Source organism: Gossypium arboreum, chromosome 2 (assembly GCF_025698485.1).
Source record: "Gossypium arboreum isolate Shixiya-1 chromosome 2, ASM2569848v2, whole genome shotgun sequence".
Taxonomy (NCBI): domain Eukaryota; kingdom Viridiplantae; phylum Streptophyta; class Magnoliopsida; order Malvales; family Malvaceae; genus Gossypium; species Gossypium arboreum.
In genome coordinates, this window is record NC_069071.1 from 41,024,469 (window position 1) to 41,042,240 (window position 17,772).

Here is a 17,772-nt window from a genome sequence, read left to right on the forward strand (position 1 = left end):
GTGTTACTCATGAACGTGTATGCAATCTTTAGGACTTGAGTCTCTTTTATGAATTTGACATCTAACCGAATTTGACAGGGATACATGAAACATCTTTATGAAAAGAAAAAGAAATCTTATTTTATGATATATCAATTGCCATTGGTCAACTTGTCCACAAAGTAAGATGTGGAAAAACTTAGTGATTTCAAAGCAACTTGGAAAATGATGAAATTGCAATCACGTTCTACTTTAAAACTTTTTCTTTCTATTTTAATAATCGAAAGTCACTAGAATTTTTGCACATCTTTTTAATTTTTCAAATTCTACATTTCCACAAATAATATAAAATAATAGTTTAAATATGGTATAAATATTGTACATTGTTCAACTTATCGATTAGTTGAATCAATAATTTTTTAATAAATCTTCATAATATTCTTGTTCATTTTAAGCTCTTCAACATTTTCTTTTATTAAATTTAAGTTGCTTGTTGTGTAGTGTCATGTATATCTCATCCACACATTGCAACTGTTTGATCATTCTCTCATCGAATTTTTTTTTCTAATCCTTAGTGGATTATTTCCTACCATGATTTCAATGTAAAAAATTAGAGAATAAATTATTTTAAAACAAATGATGAAAGATAGAATTAAAAGATTAAAGTAAAAATAAGAAAAAAATTAAAATAAGAAAATAATGTTAAAAATCTTAAATTGTAAGTGATTTGATTTATAATTCTTTATTGTATTTAATCATCTATGTAACAATCCTATTTATAAGCCTTCATACAGGCATAAAATGGAAGGAAGGAATTTAGATTTTGAATACTAATTTTTTGTCTTAATTGTTGTGGTTTTATTTCACATAATTTTTACTTTAATTTTCATAATCATTATTAAGGATTTTTCTATTACTTTTTACATTGACATTAAAAATAGATTTATTTAACTTAGATTCTAAAAAAATAGAGTTTCTTTGGAAAATGATAAGATCTCTGATTCCTTATCGACTGTTGATCGGGAAATGAAAAAAGTTTGGTTTAAATAGGGTAAAGGTGATGATGGAGATGTTCTTATTGATATGGTCGTGGATCTAGATCTGCAACCAAAAGTTTCCTGGAAACAAATGCTGTTGGGGAAAGGGAATCCAGGCCAAGAGGAAGGATATGCTAAAGTTGATAGCGTTGAATATTTGTAATTCTTAAAAAACGATATTAAGAAATCCACGGTTAATGGTGTCACATCCCAAAAATTGGGTTAGTAGAAATTAGGTTAGTGAATCGAGAGTGGTCACGACCGAATTTTTATTTAGATAATTTTCGCTCATTTAATAATAAATAAATATAAATTATAGTGATTGAGTAATGGTGGAGTTGTCTTTGATGATTTGAGTTCGAAACCCTTCGCTTTCATTAATTTCTAATTGGTGCAAATTTGTTTCAAACCCTTAGCAAATGTCATCCCCATATTTTCATTTTTATTTACGCAAGTTTGAGAACAAGGAAGTGAGTAGTTTAGTGGTTTATTAACCCTTTAGCTATCCTAGTGGTTCAAGGTTCAAGTCATAATGTTCATACTTTTCTGTTTAATTTTTTTACAAATTTTCCATGTAATTTAAGTGCTTGTCGTCCACCTCCTTATTGCCATATGTAGAGGATTCCTTTCTTCCTTTAGCAAGTCAAACTTACTTTATGTTGTGAGACATATCCCCTTTTTCACTCCTTGTTTCACTCCCTTGCCAAAACCTCCTCTCTTGCCATAAGATTGTGATACAATAAACTTGGTCTGTAATAACCAGTTTTTAGTCAAATCGAAACAGTGGTTTCGGGATCATAAATTTGAGGTTGAAGTAATTATTTTATTATTACTTTAAGGTCTATAGCATGATATTATGAATGTGTGAAAATTTCGTTAAGAAATTTTATTGCTTGAATGCTTAATTTGATAAAAAGGACTAAATCGCGTAAAGTGTAAAAGTGGAGTTTTATTAGCTAAAGGTATCTAATAACTATGTAGTCTTAAATTAGAGGTACTTATATGGTAATTAGCCCATTGTTAATATGAGTGGAAAAATATGGGCATTAATTAGGTGATTTTAATGTTTTAATTAAAGGTTTTTATTGTAAATTGATAAGTAAAGACTAAATAAGTATAATAAAACCTTTTTTTTAGTCCATCTTCTTCACCTAACCGATTTTAAGCTAATAAAAACCACCATGGATGCATGCTAAGTTTGGTCAAGCTTCTATTGCCCATTTAGGTACGATTTTTGTCCCGTTTTTAATGATTTCTATGTTTTTGAGATCGTTGCAGCTTAATCTAGCTAGGCCCAGGGACTAATTTGCAAAATTATTAAAGGTTTAGGGTTTTTCGATTGATGAATCTATGTGTATTTTGATGTTTGATGATAGAAAATGTATGCTTGTTGTTAGATAAACAACTTTTGTAAAGTGATTTTTGACAAATTATCATTTAGGGTTTTAATTGAAAAATATTGAAATTTTATGGTTAAATTGTGAAATAAATGAAAAATATGGGCTGCTAGGCACTTAATTAAAATTTGGGTAGCATGGGTATAGGTTGAATTGCATGAATTTGTATTTTTAAGAGATAAGGACTAAATTATAAAAACGTTAAAATATTAGGGGAAAAAGTGTAAAGATGCCTTAACGTGCATTTTGAGCTAAATTGAATAGAATGATAATTAAATAAGTTAATTTGGATTACATATAGATTAAGAAAAGTGAAGTTCGGATTTAGATCGAGGAAAAAATAAGGTTTTGGACTAGTCGATCCGTTCCGTCGTTTTAGCGATCGAGGTAAGTTCGTATATTAATAAGCATTGTTATATTTATGTTTTAAATGCTTTGATATTGCATAATTTGTGAATATGACCTTGCGGATATGTTCGACGATGATTCGACTACGAGAAATCTTGGTTGAACCTTAGGAATAGATTAGGATACGAATCACATGTCATTAGGGGTTATGTGATTGGGTGCTGGTCTGTATGTCCTACCGGTGGCTGAGTTATCTGGCATATGTTGTGGATTCTCGTCAGCTTGTGTGAGCAGTACCGTGTAGCTTCTTCATGACCATCAGCTTGTATGAGCAGCCCCGTTGATAGCTCGAGAGTGAGCATTATATGTGATATGAGATTAAGATAGCTTCGACTATATATGTGGCACTTAGGGTGCGAGTTTCCCAAGTATCCAATAGTATTCCAAATGGTTCAATGGGTATACGTAAGATATGAATGAGTATGAGATTGATACGAGTTTGTACAGGTATGTACGTGAACTATACAATCATCGAATCGAAGAAGTTGATGGAAATTGTGTTGATCTTTAGATTGAATTCATGTGTTAAGTTATAATTCAAATTTGAATTGCATTATATGATGTTTATGTTATTGAATTGTTGGTTGGTAAGTTTTACTTACTTAGCATATGAACTTACTAAGCTTTATAGCTTACTCTATTTATTTTCCTGTGTTTTATAGTGAATATCAAAGCTAGCTCAAATTTGGAGTCGTCAGAGATCGTATCACACTATCGAGCATCTACTTTGGTACTTTTGAATCTATGCTTTTGGGATATATGGCATGTATAGTAGTTATGGTCATTTTGGTATATGTTAGTAATGGTTTTAGCCATTTGAGTTGGCTTGTAATGGATGAATGGTTTGTAATGTGTATAGCCATGTGAATTGGCTTATTTTGGTTTGTTTGATAAAGTTGTATATATATGTGTAAATGGCCTTTGTTATGCATATGGTAAATGCTATATAAATGCTTGTGATGAAAGGTAGTTTGTGAATTGGTAATTTGAGTATTATATGTTTACAACATGAATATATGATTGTGTGAAAGTTTCGTTAAGAAATTTTATCATTTGGTTGGTCAATTCGATAAAAAGGACTAAATCGCATAAATGCAAAAGTGTTGTTCTATTAGATAAAAGTATTTAATAGTATGGAATTAAATAGTTAAAGTCCTTAAGTGGTAATTATAACATTATTATAATAAGTGGACAATTATGTACAACCATTAAGTGATTTTTTATTGTTTAATGTTAAGGTTAATTTGGTAATTGTTAAATACATAATAATTAACTAAAACAAAACATGAAATTTAGGCATTCATCATCTTCATAGTCAAATGTTAGGGAAAAGAAAGTCATGATAATAGTTTGAAGATTCGGCTAACTATCTTTGGTACAAGTAAGTCCAATTTTTGTTCCGTTTGTAATGGTTTCTATGTTTTTGTGATCGTTGCAACTAGTACTAGCTAGCCCAACACTATCTTGCAAAAATGTTAAAGATTTTGAATGATGCCATTGATGAATACATGTGTGTTTTGAAGTTTCTTGATAGATTATGCATGCTTGTTGATAAATATACAAGTTTTGTTAAGTGATTTTTAGTGAAATTGCAAAATAGGGATTACATTGAGAAATGTTGAAATTTTGTGGATAAATTGTGAAATACATGAAAAATATGGGCTGTTAGGGGTATAATGGTAATCCGGCTAGCATGGGTTAGTCTTGAATTTCATGAATTTGTGATTTTGTGTAATAAGGACTAAATTGTAAAAATGTGAAAGTTTAGAGACTAATGTGTAAAATAACTCAAATGCACATTTTGGATTGACTTGAATAATTAGAAGAATAAATAAACTGATTTTGATTACTTATAGATCAAGAAAAGAGGAATTCTGACTTAGATCGGGGAAAAAAGCAAAGTAATTGAATAGTCGGTCTATTTCATCATTTTTGTACACGAGGTAAGTTCGTATAATTGAACTTAAATGTGCATTTATTTAAATAATGGATGTATTGTGATTGTATTTATCTTATTGGTAAAGTTTTGAAGATTTTGAATTAAATGTACGATTCAAGTAAGGCGAGTTGCCTAATAAGACCATAGCTGGGCTATGGCAATAGGATAAAAAGACCATAACAGGGTTATGGCACGTGAATGTAAGACCGTGGAGGGCCATGGCAATGTATGTGTAAGACCATATTTGGACTATGGCATCGAAAAATCGATGTACTCGTACCGTAAGCATTTATTAACTCAGAGTGATTTGATAAGTGAATTGGTAAGAAATAGATACATCTCGGTACAGGTATGTACGAGAAACTATTCAAATAATGAGCTAACGAAAGTTGAGAACTTAAAGTTAACTTAGTGATTGATTCTTTAACGTAATTTATGTCATCTATTTAGAAATGTTAATGAATGATGAGATTTTTACGAACTTACCAAGCTTTATAGCTTACTTTGTTTATTTTTCCATGTTTTGCAGTATTCCAAAGCTAGCTTGGATTCGGGGATCATCAAGGACTTCATCGCACTATCAGACATCTATTTTGGTACTTTTGGAGTTGTATATATATGGTATATGACATGTATAGGCTTGAGTCATTTTGGTATGTTTGATGAAAATGTATTTTGTCCATTAAAGGTAGTTTATTATGGTATGAGGTATTTATTTGGTTGAGATATGTTTGTTGTGGATTGATTTTGGATGATAAATTAGATGAATTATGGTACATGATATATCTAGGTGAGTTATGTCTAGTAAAGCAAGTTGAGTTGATAGGTATTTGAATAGGTAAATGGCATTGATTTGAGTATTGAAATGGTTGATGTAGATATAGTATGATTTGTATATTGGTTGATGACTTTTGGCTGCATATTTGTGTCTTGAAATGGTACCATTTGATTTATGTAGGTACATGAAAATTTAGGTGGCAAATTAGCTTGATAAATAGCCTATTTTTGTCCATACGAGCAAAGACACGGGCGTATGTCTCAGCTGTGTGTGACACACGGTCATTTTACAAGGCCGTGTGCTCCCTGGTGTTGAATTTGAAACCAAGTCAGTATGCTCCACATGGCCTCACACACGGGCGTGTGACTTGGCCATGTGGCATAAGTCAGTATACCCTACAGGATTAGCACGGCCTAGCCCACGGCCAGGTACACGGGTGTGTATGGCCATTTTTAGGGCACACGGGCTAAGCATTGGAACTACAGAAATGTACAAGTGTACACAATCGTAACAAGTAATAAAGTGACAAATAAATGTTGAGTTATTGTACCCACAGGAACTGTGAAAAGAATTATTTATGAATGCAATTTAAAACATTTTGGTGAAGAAAAATATTTTATTTGAATAGGGTGATTAAAAACTTAAGATTTTAAACTAAGTAAACTAAATAAATAAATCTCAAATGCACGATTTCAAAATACGATTTTAATCAAGATGACATAATTGTGTTAGATCAATTACATTTCTTAACTTAGAATTATTAAACTCATGTTTATATTGTTATGAATAAATTCACGGAAACTCAATAATTTGCTAACTTATGAACATACTCACCTTCCAAAATCCATTCATCTCTTGACTATATCCCTATGTCAATTCAACTGATTAAGCGAATCTTTAATAGGCAAATATGTTATTGCACATACATACTTATTAAATCGAAATAATCTTTTGTACATATCCCTATGTCAATTCAAACGATTAACTAAATCTAGTAAGCACATAAAAGACTACGTGAGGTAGTAAAGTATCCCTACCTTGAAACAGTTTAATCACAATAATCTTGCAAGTTATGCAAGGCAAATGTATTGTCAGATACCGTAGCTAATTTAACCCTCAGCTACATTAGATGATTAAAGATGCATTGATTAAGTACTGTGTCCATTAATTACAATTTCAATCCATTTAAATAATTAATTCATTAGCTACCTCACAATTGTAATGCAAGAATAACTTAGTCATGATTTTACTTAATCAAGCATCTTACCGAGGCCTATAACAACAAAAACACAATTTTAACAATTTTAGAAAACGAAATGCAATCAACCTAACACGAATTAAATTCAAGCTAAATTGATTAAATTAACCATTTTGACAACATAAATATTCATAGATATGTTCATCTTAACAATACCAAAAATTAAAGAGATACGAAACAAGAATCAAATCCGATGTTTTTCCGTGGCTTGACTAGTTTGCTCCCTTGGCTGGCCACACATGTGGCAAGGTTGATAGTTTCAACTTTGCTAATTTAGGCTTGGGGCAAATCTATAAAGCAACCAATTGTGGAGGGGTTTGTTTGCAACTTGAACAAGTCTTCAAAGGCCTCTTTGCAAGCTAAATAATTAGCCAATAAGCTGACTTGGGTCAGCATATGGACAGTTTTGGGCTATCCACTTCTTGGTCGGTTCGGTTCACTCGGTTCGACTCAACTGGACTACTTTTTCATAATTAATTAATAATAATTTATTTAATCCAAATTAAATTGGATATAAATTAAAATTAATTATATCATTAATTAATACACAATTTGGACTGTCTTTAGCTGAAAAAATTGATTCGTCTCAATGCTTCAAAAATCACTTCTCAGTTTTGCGCTTCTAACAGTGTCTGTCGAGCCAATTTTCACCCTTTATGCAAATCTGTCGAAAATGATCAAAATTAATCAAAATTTATTATAAAATTAATTAAAATTCATTATGTTAATAGTTTAAGTACAAAATAATTATTTTATAATATTTATATATTTTTCGATAATAATTTTACTGAAACTGTATGAATTTGAGTTAAAAAGGGCATGAAAAAGTGTGTATATTTTTGTGTTTCCACACCCCAAAACTTAATTCATTGCTCGTTTCAAGTAATGCACAAATTGAAAAGAATTTCTCAGGAACACCTTTGAAAAATTCATTCAAAACAAAATTCTTCCCAAAATTATGAATTAGGTATACTTATGCTCAAGAACAAGAATTTTGATATTTATGCTACTTATGTATACATATCATTCAAATTAATATCAATAACTACTATGATAGCAAAAATAGACTAAATGTTTTATTAATTAAAACATGTAAATCCCTACCAATTTGATTTTATTCCCTTATTCAAGATTAAATTGCAATCATTAAGTTTAACTTATGCCTTCATATGTTGAACATAACAATTTCTCTCCACTAATGTAGGTAGCATATAAACTTGAATCAATAGGTCTTTACAAAAGGCTGTAACGTGGCTCGGCTAGGGGTAGGTAAAAGATAGATAAATTTAGGCTGAAAACCCTAGACTCAGCTTCAATCGGACCTTCTGAATGTTTACCTTCAATACACTAACTTACTTTGCTTTCACATGCTCTTTTGTACATCTATTTTCTTTCAAGTACATATGCTCTCTTTTTTTTTGAGCATTTGATACTTCTTTTCAACCCCCCAAACTTGTTTTCAAAGAATATTCTGCATAATACTGAGTCTAGTGTTTGGAACAATTTAAAGATAATTAAGAGAAACATGATGGCTAAATATTGCAAAGGTTCAAATAAAATTAGGTCATATAGTCTCAAATTTGGGTTTCAAAACGTAAAATTTCATTAAGGTCAGCTTGAAAGGCTCAAACGGTCCAAACAAAAGTTGCCTAAATCATTTTCAAAATTCCACACTTCCTAGGATTTCACCTCAAGTAGCTGCTAAGTCAATTCTAGAGAGTTAAACTTTCATGCATGCCTAACTTTTGTAAGGAACTAAAAATTTTATGGTATGATTTGCATGCTTTTTTTAATACATTTATGTCATTATTAAGCTAACATAACAATTTATTGAAATAATCAAACTTTATTTATACTGAAGTTTAGCATACTTAACAAAATTTCAAATTTATTGAATAGAATATATCCTAATCATAATTAAAAGAAAAAAAAATTATTCTGAGTGGAAACAATTTCAATTTTTCGGTCCCCCTACTTAAGATGAATAATGTCCTCATTGTTAAAAGTGAATAGATACTATACACCGGGTAGGATTCTAGAAAAGAGGAGGTGAGTAAATTTGACTGTTTAAGTACCAAGCTCTCTCTAAATCCAATCCTAAACATGTATATATCTATTGCCACACTTTATATTTTGCGACTTGTTCATTAATGATTTTCCACCTCTTGTTTTATGATGCAAAAATAATAATTCCTAATTAAACTTAATCCTAAGATAACTTAAAAACGGAAAAAAAATAAAGTCAAGATCCCCCCTTTTTATTTATTTGCAGATTCTTTCGAATTCGAATCGTCTTTTGCTCCATCATCTTTGTTTTTACATGAATCGCTTTGTTCCCTCTTCGGTAGTGGACTCCATTTTTCAAATATGAAATCTAGAAACTTAGGCACAAAAATAAACGGGTCATTGTATATTTTTGTAAAAGCGCTTCTCATGGAGTCATCCCTTATTTTTGAATATCCCCAATAAGCTTGTTGCTGCCACTGCAGATGTTGCATTAAGTCCATCAATTTTGATAGCTCATCTCAAATATCTGGATAAGGCGATTGGGTTCTGAACATTGAAGTTGTGACAATAGATTCGGTGATAAGACCAAGCCCTGAGACTCATCAAGGACTGACAAGGAACCTTTGGAGTTGCCCTTAGGACTAGTAACTCGAGCTCGAGCCAAAAGATTTAAAGAGGCTGTTTCGGCTCTAACTGATCAAGTATAGGGAGAGAATGTTGCTGGGCTCATTCAACGAATGCGGACAAGTCACCTAAGCAAGCCTTGCAACCTTCTACAAGCCCATCTTGTTCATTTATAGCCTATTGAGCTCAACTCCAGCTCGTTATTAACTTAGCAATATTTTGTTGATGAAAATAAGGATTTCAATCTATTTTAGTTATTTTAGTTTAATTAATTCTACAGTTTTTACTTATGTCTTATTTATTATATGCATTTTTAATTAATGTCTTGCATTATTAATCTACATCTTTTAATTGTGACATGCATTATGTGTTCTGTATTTAATAAAGTTATGCATTATGTAACTCTCATGTTAGTTAAGTTTGCATCATAAATTATGACATGCTTTATGTAACTCCCATGTTAGTTAAAGTTTGCACCATTAAATTAAGTCATGCATTAAGTAACTCATTTGTTCATTTAGTTTACATTTTAAACCATGCATTTAAGCATCTTAGTTGTTAATTATGTTTGGGTTTGTTTATATAAGTATGTTATTTAATTTGGCTGTTACTTTTTAATGCATAAGTTATAGTGTGTTTAATTTTTCTTAAATAAACTAATTGTGTGTTCAATAATTTGTTGTAGGAAAGTCCAAAAGGCTAGTCACATATTTTAAAGCTACAATAGGCTGTTCGTTTGCCAAGAAGAATCAAATATTGTCACATTTAAATGGCTGTTCAGTTTTGGCATAAAAGAGTGTGCATTTGGTCACTTAATTGTTGGTTCATAAAGGGAACATTTTTCGTTGATATTGAAGCACTCAAAGCTCATTATGGTGGTTGTTCAAATGGACCAAGAGTGACTCTTCAAGGCTGATTGGTTTCATGCACTCAAAGCTAGTTATGATGTCAATTAAAGAGAGATGAATGCACAAGTTTTTTGACATTTGGTTTAAGAGAGATGGAGGGACACCAAACAGCACATTAAGGGTTCATTAAGTCATCAATAAAGTGAAGAGACATGCTTTTTCATCTACACTAGAATCAAGTGAAGAGACATAACCATTGGATTTCCTACATGAGTTAAAAACGAAATTAAAGCTCGTAATAACCTTAGTTAATTGCTGAAGGTGAAAGATCACAAATAGGCATTCGAATAGTCATAATAGTGCCTATAAATATATTGTAAAAAGACATTATTTTGGTTAAGAAAACTTTTGATACTTTTATGAATTTTTACATCTTTGTGAGTTTAACTCAATTCTCATTGTTCTTCTAAGACTCAAGCTGACTTATCTAGCATTACTAGTGGAGTCCAACTTGTTTTCTTTGTGAACTTATCACTCTTTGAGTGTGGCGTTCAACCCCGACACCTTTGGTTCCTATCTCCTTATAGATAGTGGGTCAAGGTCCTTTTTAACTATCAACTTGTAAAAACCCAATTTTGGGTCTAGTCGGAACAGTGGTTTCGGGACCACAAACCCGACATATAAAAATGTGCTTTTATTATATTTTTATGTCTGAATTTTTATGGAATTATTTTGTAAAAATTTTGTTCGAAAATTTTAACGTTTGGGCACTCAATTTAGTTAAAACGACTAAATTATAAAAAGTGAAAAAGTTGAGTTCTATATGCTAGAGGTGCCCAATTGTTATGAATTTTTAAATTGAAGGTCCTTAAATGGTAATTAGACCATTGGATAATTTTTTGGGCAAAAATGGACATGAAATAAGTGAAATAGGTGAAAGAGGATATTTTTAAGTTAGGGGCATTTTGATCATTTAGTAATTAAAATGAATTAAAAACAAAATTAAAAGCCAATTTTTGTCCATCTTCAGCCCCATGGCCGAATTTCACAAGGGGAAACCATGGCTAGGGTTTTTCAAGCTTCTAAGCTCGATTGTAAGTTCGTTCTAGCCCTATTTTTAATAATTTTCATGTTTTTGAAATCTTCGTAATAAGATTTATCTATTTCTGCCACTAATTTGAGATATGGTTAAAGTCTAGGGTTTTTACCCATGATGAATATGTGTGTATTTTTGTGTTTAATGATAGAAAATACATGTTTACGGTTAGAGAAACAACTTTTACTAAGTGATTTTCGATAAAAATGCCTAAAAGGACTGATTTGGAAAAGTTATAAAATATGTCATAAAAGTGTGATTTAATGAAAATGTGGGCTTCTATACGTATAAAAGAAGTTCGGCTATGCATGGGTAGTAAAGAAATTGAACACATTTCATTTTACGAGCCTAGGGGCAAAAGTGTAAATATGACAAAGTTTAGGGGAAAAAACATAATTTTTCCATAATATGATTTTTGAGTCACAAAGAATAATTTGACTAATAAGTGACCTAAATGTGGTGTTATAGATTAAGAAAAGCAAGATTCGGCTTAGAGCGAGGGAAAAACGGTTATTGAACGATTAGGTATGTATGAAAAATTCATGAGTAATGAACTCGATGTATATTCGACATTTGGTAAGAATGTAAATGAGTAAGTCGTACCTATGAGAATGATTTTGTGACGACCTTGTGATTATAGGTCTATACTTATAATGTATAAATATGTGGTAAATTTGATTGATGATCATGTGTGAAGTGTTTAGGCCAAATTAAATTGAGACATGAAATGTTTATCCCTTTACCTTGTGGCCTAATGAATATGAAAGGACAAATGGATTGGCATAAATGCCTATTTAAAAATGATTATGAAAGAGTAAAATTAGCATTAAAACAGTTTTGGACAGCAGCAGTAGTATAACTTTGAAAAATCACCAAAAGTTGTGGAAATTGAATTAGAGGTTGAATAAAATATGAAATTAAATTTAATTGAGTCTAGTTTTTCACAGAAGAAATGCTATAAGCAATGGAATTGTAAATTATGAGATATAGTAAATTTTGTGAGACAAGGTCTGAAGGATTTTGGGTTCCCTTATTCTAACTTTGGAAAACCATTAAAAATTGTATAAAAATACTTGGGGGTTTTAAATTTATATGTTTAAATTCTTAGTGAGTCTATTTTCAAGAGAAACAAACAGAAACATCATCTGAATCCCTTACTAAAAGATAATTAATTTTTAGTGAAGAAAGGTCGAAACTGTCAAACAGCAAAATAGGGATGAATTTGAAGAATTAACTGTACTTATTGGATAATCCATAAATTATGAAAATTTTATGGTAGAAAGATATTTGAGTCTAGTTTCAGAAAAATCAAGATATAAATAATTTAGTGATCATGACTCAAGTGGATAGTTTTGTTATGAACAGTAAATATCACAATTATCCATAATTGTTCCGAAATCTATATGATACTTGATGATATTGTGATAAATTTTACATTATGTTATGTGTATGATATTGTATGATTAACATTACTTATTATTTATATGCCAACTTACTAAGCTTTGTAGCTTACTCCTCTTCCTTTCCTATATTTTATAGTGGTGTATGCTAGCTCGAGTTGGAGATCGCCGGAGATACTTTCACATTATGAAACTATCATGTTGGGTATAAGTGAATGCAAACCCTTTTGAGTTTACGGCATGTATAGGGACTTGGTTATTTGGTGTATAAGTCATTATGATTTGGCTAAATGTATTAGCTTGTGATGGCTAAAGGTTGGATGTAATTTGTAGCCATGCAAATTGGCTTATATTGGCTAATTGGTTGTAAGCCCATATAATTATGCATGTGCATATGTCCATGTTTTGTGATGTGGTTTATATTTTCTTGATATATAATGGACATGAATTTATTCATATGTTAATGCCGTTTGAATGTGAATTTAGCATGAAGTGATTTGGTAAGGCATGATGTTATAATGCATGTTAGATGATGGTGTGAAAATGATATGTTATTGCTTGATGGTAGTTGTTTTGAAGGCATTTATATGTCATGAATTGTGTCATGTAATGTTGTGTGAAAGTGTGCAAATGAGGGTGGCAAAATGGCTAGGAAAACAGCCTTGTATATGTCCACACGGGTAGACACACGAGCTTGTGTCTAGGCCGTGTGTGACACATGGTTCGTGTGCCTTGGCCGTGTGACCTCATTTTGCACATGACGTCATAAACAGAGAGTTACATAGGCTGAGGGCACGGGCATGTCCCAAGCCACACGGGCGTGTGTGATCACACGGCCTACCCACACGGGCGTGTGACTCTTCAAAGTATGAAAATTTTTCTAAGTGTTGTGAAAGTTCTGAAAGTTCTCGGTTTAGTCCCGAACCACCCCTAATGTATGTTTTGGGCCTCGTATACTTGTATAAAGGACAATATGTATATGAGTGAATGATTTTAAATTGGATGAAATTTTATGACCCAGTTTTGTATGAATGTTTATGTTTAAGTCCGATAATGCCTCGTACCCTATTCTAGTGTCAGACACAGGTAAGGAGTGTTACATTTAGTGGTATCAGAGCTACGGTTTAGTCAATTCTCAAACTAACGTAGCATATGTGAGAGTCTATCTATACATGCCATAAATGACCTGTGATAGTGTGATATCTCCCGACTTTGATGAAATTGGTTATGTTAAAGCAGATACGCTTTCAGCCGAGCTACCTTCGATAATGCTGAAAGGGGTTAATTAAGTTGTATAACTTAAGTAAATATATTGATTTTCTTGAATCGATCCCTATGATTTGCAATGATATGTATGTGTTAATGGACATAATGAATTAACCATAAGTTGGGAAATATGGATAAAATGTCATCGTTCTGATTGAACGTTTGTATTTCGATGGATCAGGGTGACTTTTTAAAATGAATAAAATGAAAATTTATTTTGTGATGAGCTTATTATGATTGATTGATATTCATATGAGATAATGCTGAATGTGTTACTAAGATATTTAAAAATGTGTTCATGACGAATTGAAACTTAGAGATGTATGAACAGAAGTTCATGACATTATGTTGTTATTAAATGCTACGCGGTATGCGTGTATGTGTGAGAGTCAAAAATTTAAAGGCTTTACAATCTTCACCCCCTTACCAATATAGTGTTATATGACGAAGTTCACGAGATTTATATTGAATAAGCTCATAAGTGAGGAAACTAAAGAGTTCAGTGGTGGAATAATTATTAATGTGATTAGAGATGAAAATGGCTTAGCGAGTAAAGACGGTTATGAGAGAGATATCAGATTGTTCTAAAGATTATTTGGACTACGCAATGTCAGAGTTAAAGAATGAGTTAATCTTGGCTAATTGACTTATTCAGGTATGATGTCTAAAGACTATACTTATCGGGAATTCTTCTGAATTTATTTTTGTTAATGAATGGAATATCATGGGATTAGTGATGACAAAATTAGTTAGAGGAATATTGTTTGAATTGTAAAGATGTTTGAGTAAGACAGTTACAGTTGAGTAATTTATGACTATCTCTTCTGGACATTCTATGTGTTCATACATTCTTAGAGGCATATGAAATTGCTCGTTTCCTGATGAAATTCTTATTGTATGAGAATATTAGTTAACTAAAATGTTTGATGAAAGCATCGTTGGTCTGATTGATTTATGATTGGCATTTCTTTATCTTTCTTTGGTATTCTATTCCGTTACGTATATATTGGAAATTATATTCTCTCGATTATAACTGATTTTAGAGCGTATAAGCAGTGTTTTCTTTTCTTCTAGTTTTCTCGGAGGAATCATCAAGAATTCTATTGTTTCTTATGGGTTGTGTTCTCGGACTTCCAGTATGGTCTTATATCTCAAATTTCATTATTTTAGTTTTCTTATCATCCTTATTGTTTAATTCATCAAACATGGCTTATCTTTAAAGTATATTTATTGGCCGGTGATAACTATGACTATTATGGTTATATTTCTGATTTGATCATAGGAACGTGATGATATGGATATTCGGATTTCTCTAGTTTTCGTGAAAGAATCTGACATCGGTAAAAGTATGGATAGTGAAAACTCAAGCTCAAATTATATATTGGTTTTCTTTCCGCAAGTAATCTTGATTATTACCAGTGAATTCAAATAAGATGTTATGTTTCATTTGAGCTAATGCAGTAGCAAATATTTGTGACTAGCATATTGAAAGAATTGTGGAAAATTGTGTAACATCCTAATTTTCGGATTTATTCGAGGTTTTCAATATTTTGTGAAGATTTTAAAATTTTGTATTTGGATGTGGAATTAATATTTTGAGTAGGTAAATGGGCTTATGGAAAGGCCCATGTGTTGGCCAAAACTCGGTTGAATTTTTTGAATTTTGGACTTAAAAGGTTAGGGGTTCTGGCTAAGTGGCCTTAAGTGGAGTGATGGGTAAATTGCATCACAAAAAGAGCCTTGGTAAAGTGGCCAGGGTGACGCCACTAGGCTCCTAAAAAGGTGGCGTGTGGAGCTTTGAGGGAGGCATGGGATCGATTCCCAGTGTTGACAAATAGATGCATTTATTTTTAAGTCTTTGGAGGGTAAGTGTTGGAGTCAAGTGGATTCTGCTAAAGGAAAGTTTGAATCAGTCTAAATGCTTGAATTAAGGAGTGATAAGGGGAGAGATTTAAGGGATTGGGTGAGAGACTGAGAGTTGGCCGAATTTAGGGAATTCAAGAGGGAAAATTCGGCAGAGGGATTAGGTTAGTATTTCGGCACCTAGGGTATTGAGTGGTGCCGTCCTCTTCTGCTCAGACATCACAAGGTTTTCTTTTCTCTCTTTTTCCTCTCTAGCCGAAACTACCACCTCCCCTATTCTTCTTTTTTCTATTTTTTCTTCTTCAAAACCATTCATCAAACCTGCTATTCATCAGCACCTTTGCCAAAGTCGCAAAAGCCGAAATCCTGTGATCACTGTTTGTGCCGATTTCTTCAAAGCTAGGTTCTTCTATGTTCTTTTGTTTTTATTAAATCTACGATTATCTTTTCTTAATCCTAGATACCTGACGGCAATTTTACTTCAAGGTTATAGTTCCATATTGTCATCTCCTTCATCACCCAAAAGTCGAAAAACCATAGATTTGGGGCTTATAGCCGAAACTTCAAGACTTTGGGAGTCGGGTTCTACCATCGTTTGATAGATAAATCTACACCAGATTGCGTGGAGATCAAAAAGGGGTAAGTACTTATCATCTCAGATCTGTTCTTATTTTACGATGTTAGGAAAAGCCGAAATCCCTAAAAATTAGGGAGGCTGTCGATTTGAGCATAAGGCTTTAAGGGTTTGTAACTGATGTTTTCTTTCGATGATTAGAGTCTTCTTAAGCGTTGGATCAAAAGCGTGAATCATTGGAACAATCGGATTCGGAGCTAGCTATTGATTTTGGCAAAAAGGTAAGGTTTCAAAGGCTTTTAGGGACATGGTTCGATCATGGATAAGTAAGTTTTGGGGTTTAGTGATTACGGTTTGTAAATAAGAACTGTGCTAATCAATTGTAGGACATCGGAAGAGATCTCAGTAGCAGTCGTCGCGAATCAGGTGTGTACCGAACACCCTTCCTTAGTTCAATTTGGCAAAAGCCGAAATGCCAAAATTCCGGCATTTCATAGGCTTGTGAGTATGCGAATGCTCTCAAGACATAGAGTAATTGTTAGATTTAGCACCGCAAAGTGGTAAGTAAGTTCGTGTGACGTTTTAACGTACTTCAGAAAAAGAGGGCCTCAATGGGCCAAAACTGGGCCCAATGGGCTTACGAACCAATATGGGTAAGAGATGGGCAAAGTAGCATGTTAGTTAGATGGTGGGACCAAAATTGCATAAAATGGCTAAAAAATTACTGAAATAACGTGTGTAGTTGCGTAAGTACGAAATTACCCCTAAAGAGTATAATTACCGAAATACCCCTAGGGTTTAAATTGGCTAAACTGCATGATTGATTAATACTGTATTGTACATGATATGCTTTATTAATATCTGTTGCATAGGATTGGGGTAATTGATGGAGGAAGTATTGAAAGTGGTTCATCCACGTCTTGGAGGCTTTGCCTCAACTTACTAATATTTGAGCGTGTGGGTCAAACTGTGGAGTGTAGAAATTTGGGTGGGTTGAGATATTCCCCACATGGAGTGTAGAAATGGCATGCAGGCGGTGTAGCGGTTGGTGGGTTGAGTAGTCTCCTAGATGGGTTTGCATGCATTACTACTATTGTTACTTATGTTCTTGTCTTTGGGCCTATGGGCCACTTGTTATGTAAAAAGGGCTAAGGCCTTGCTCTTGTATTCGAAAAGGGCTTGGTCCACTTGTAATCGTTATCTGAATAGGGCTTAGGCCCAATGGGCTTGAGCTGATTTGGGCTTTGGATGGGTTTCAGATATACCGAGTTTCCCAAACTCACCCCTTTTCCTTCCAT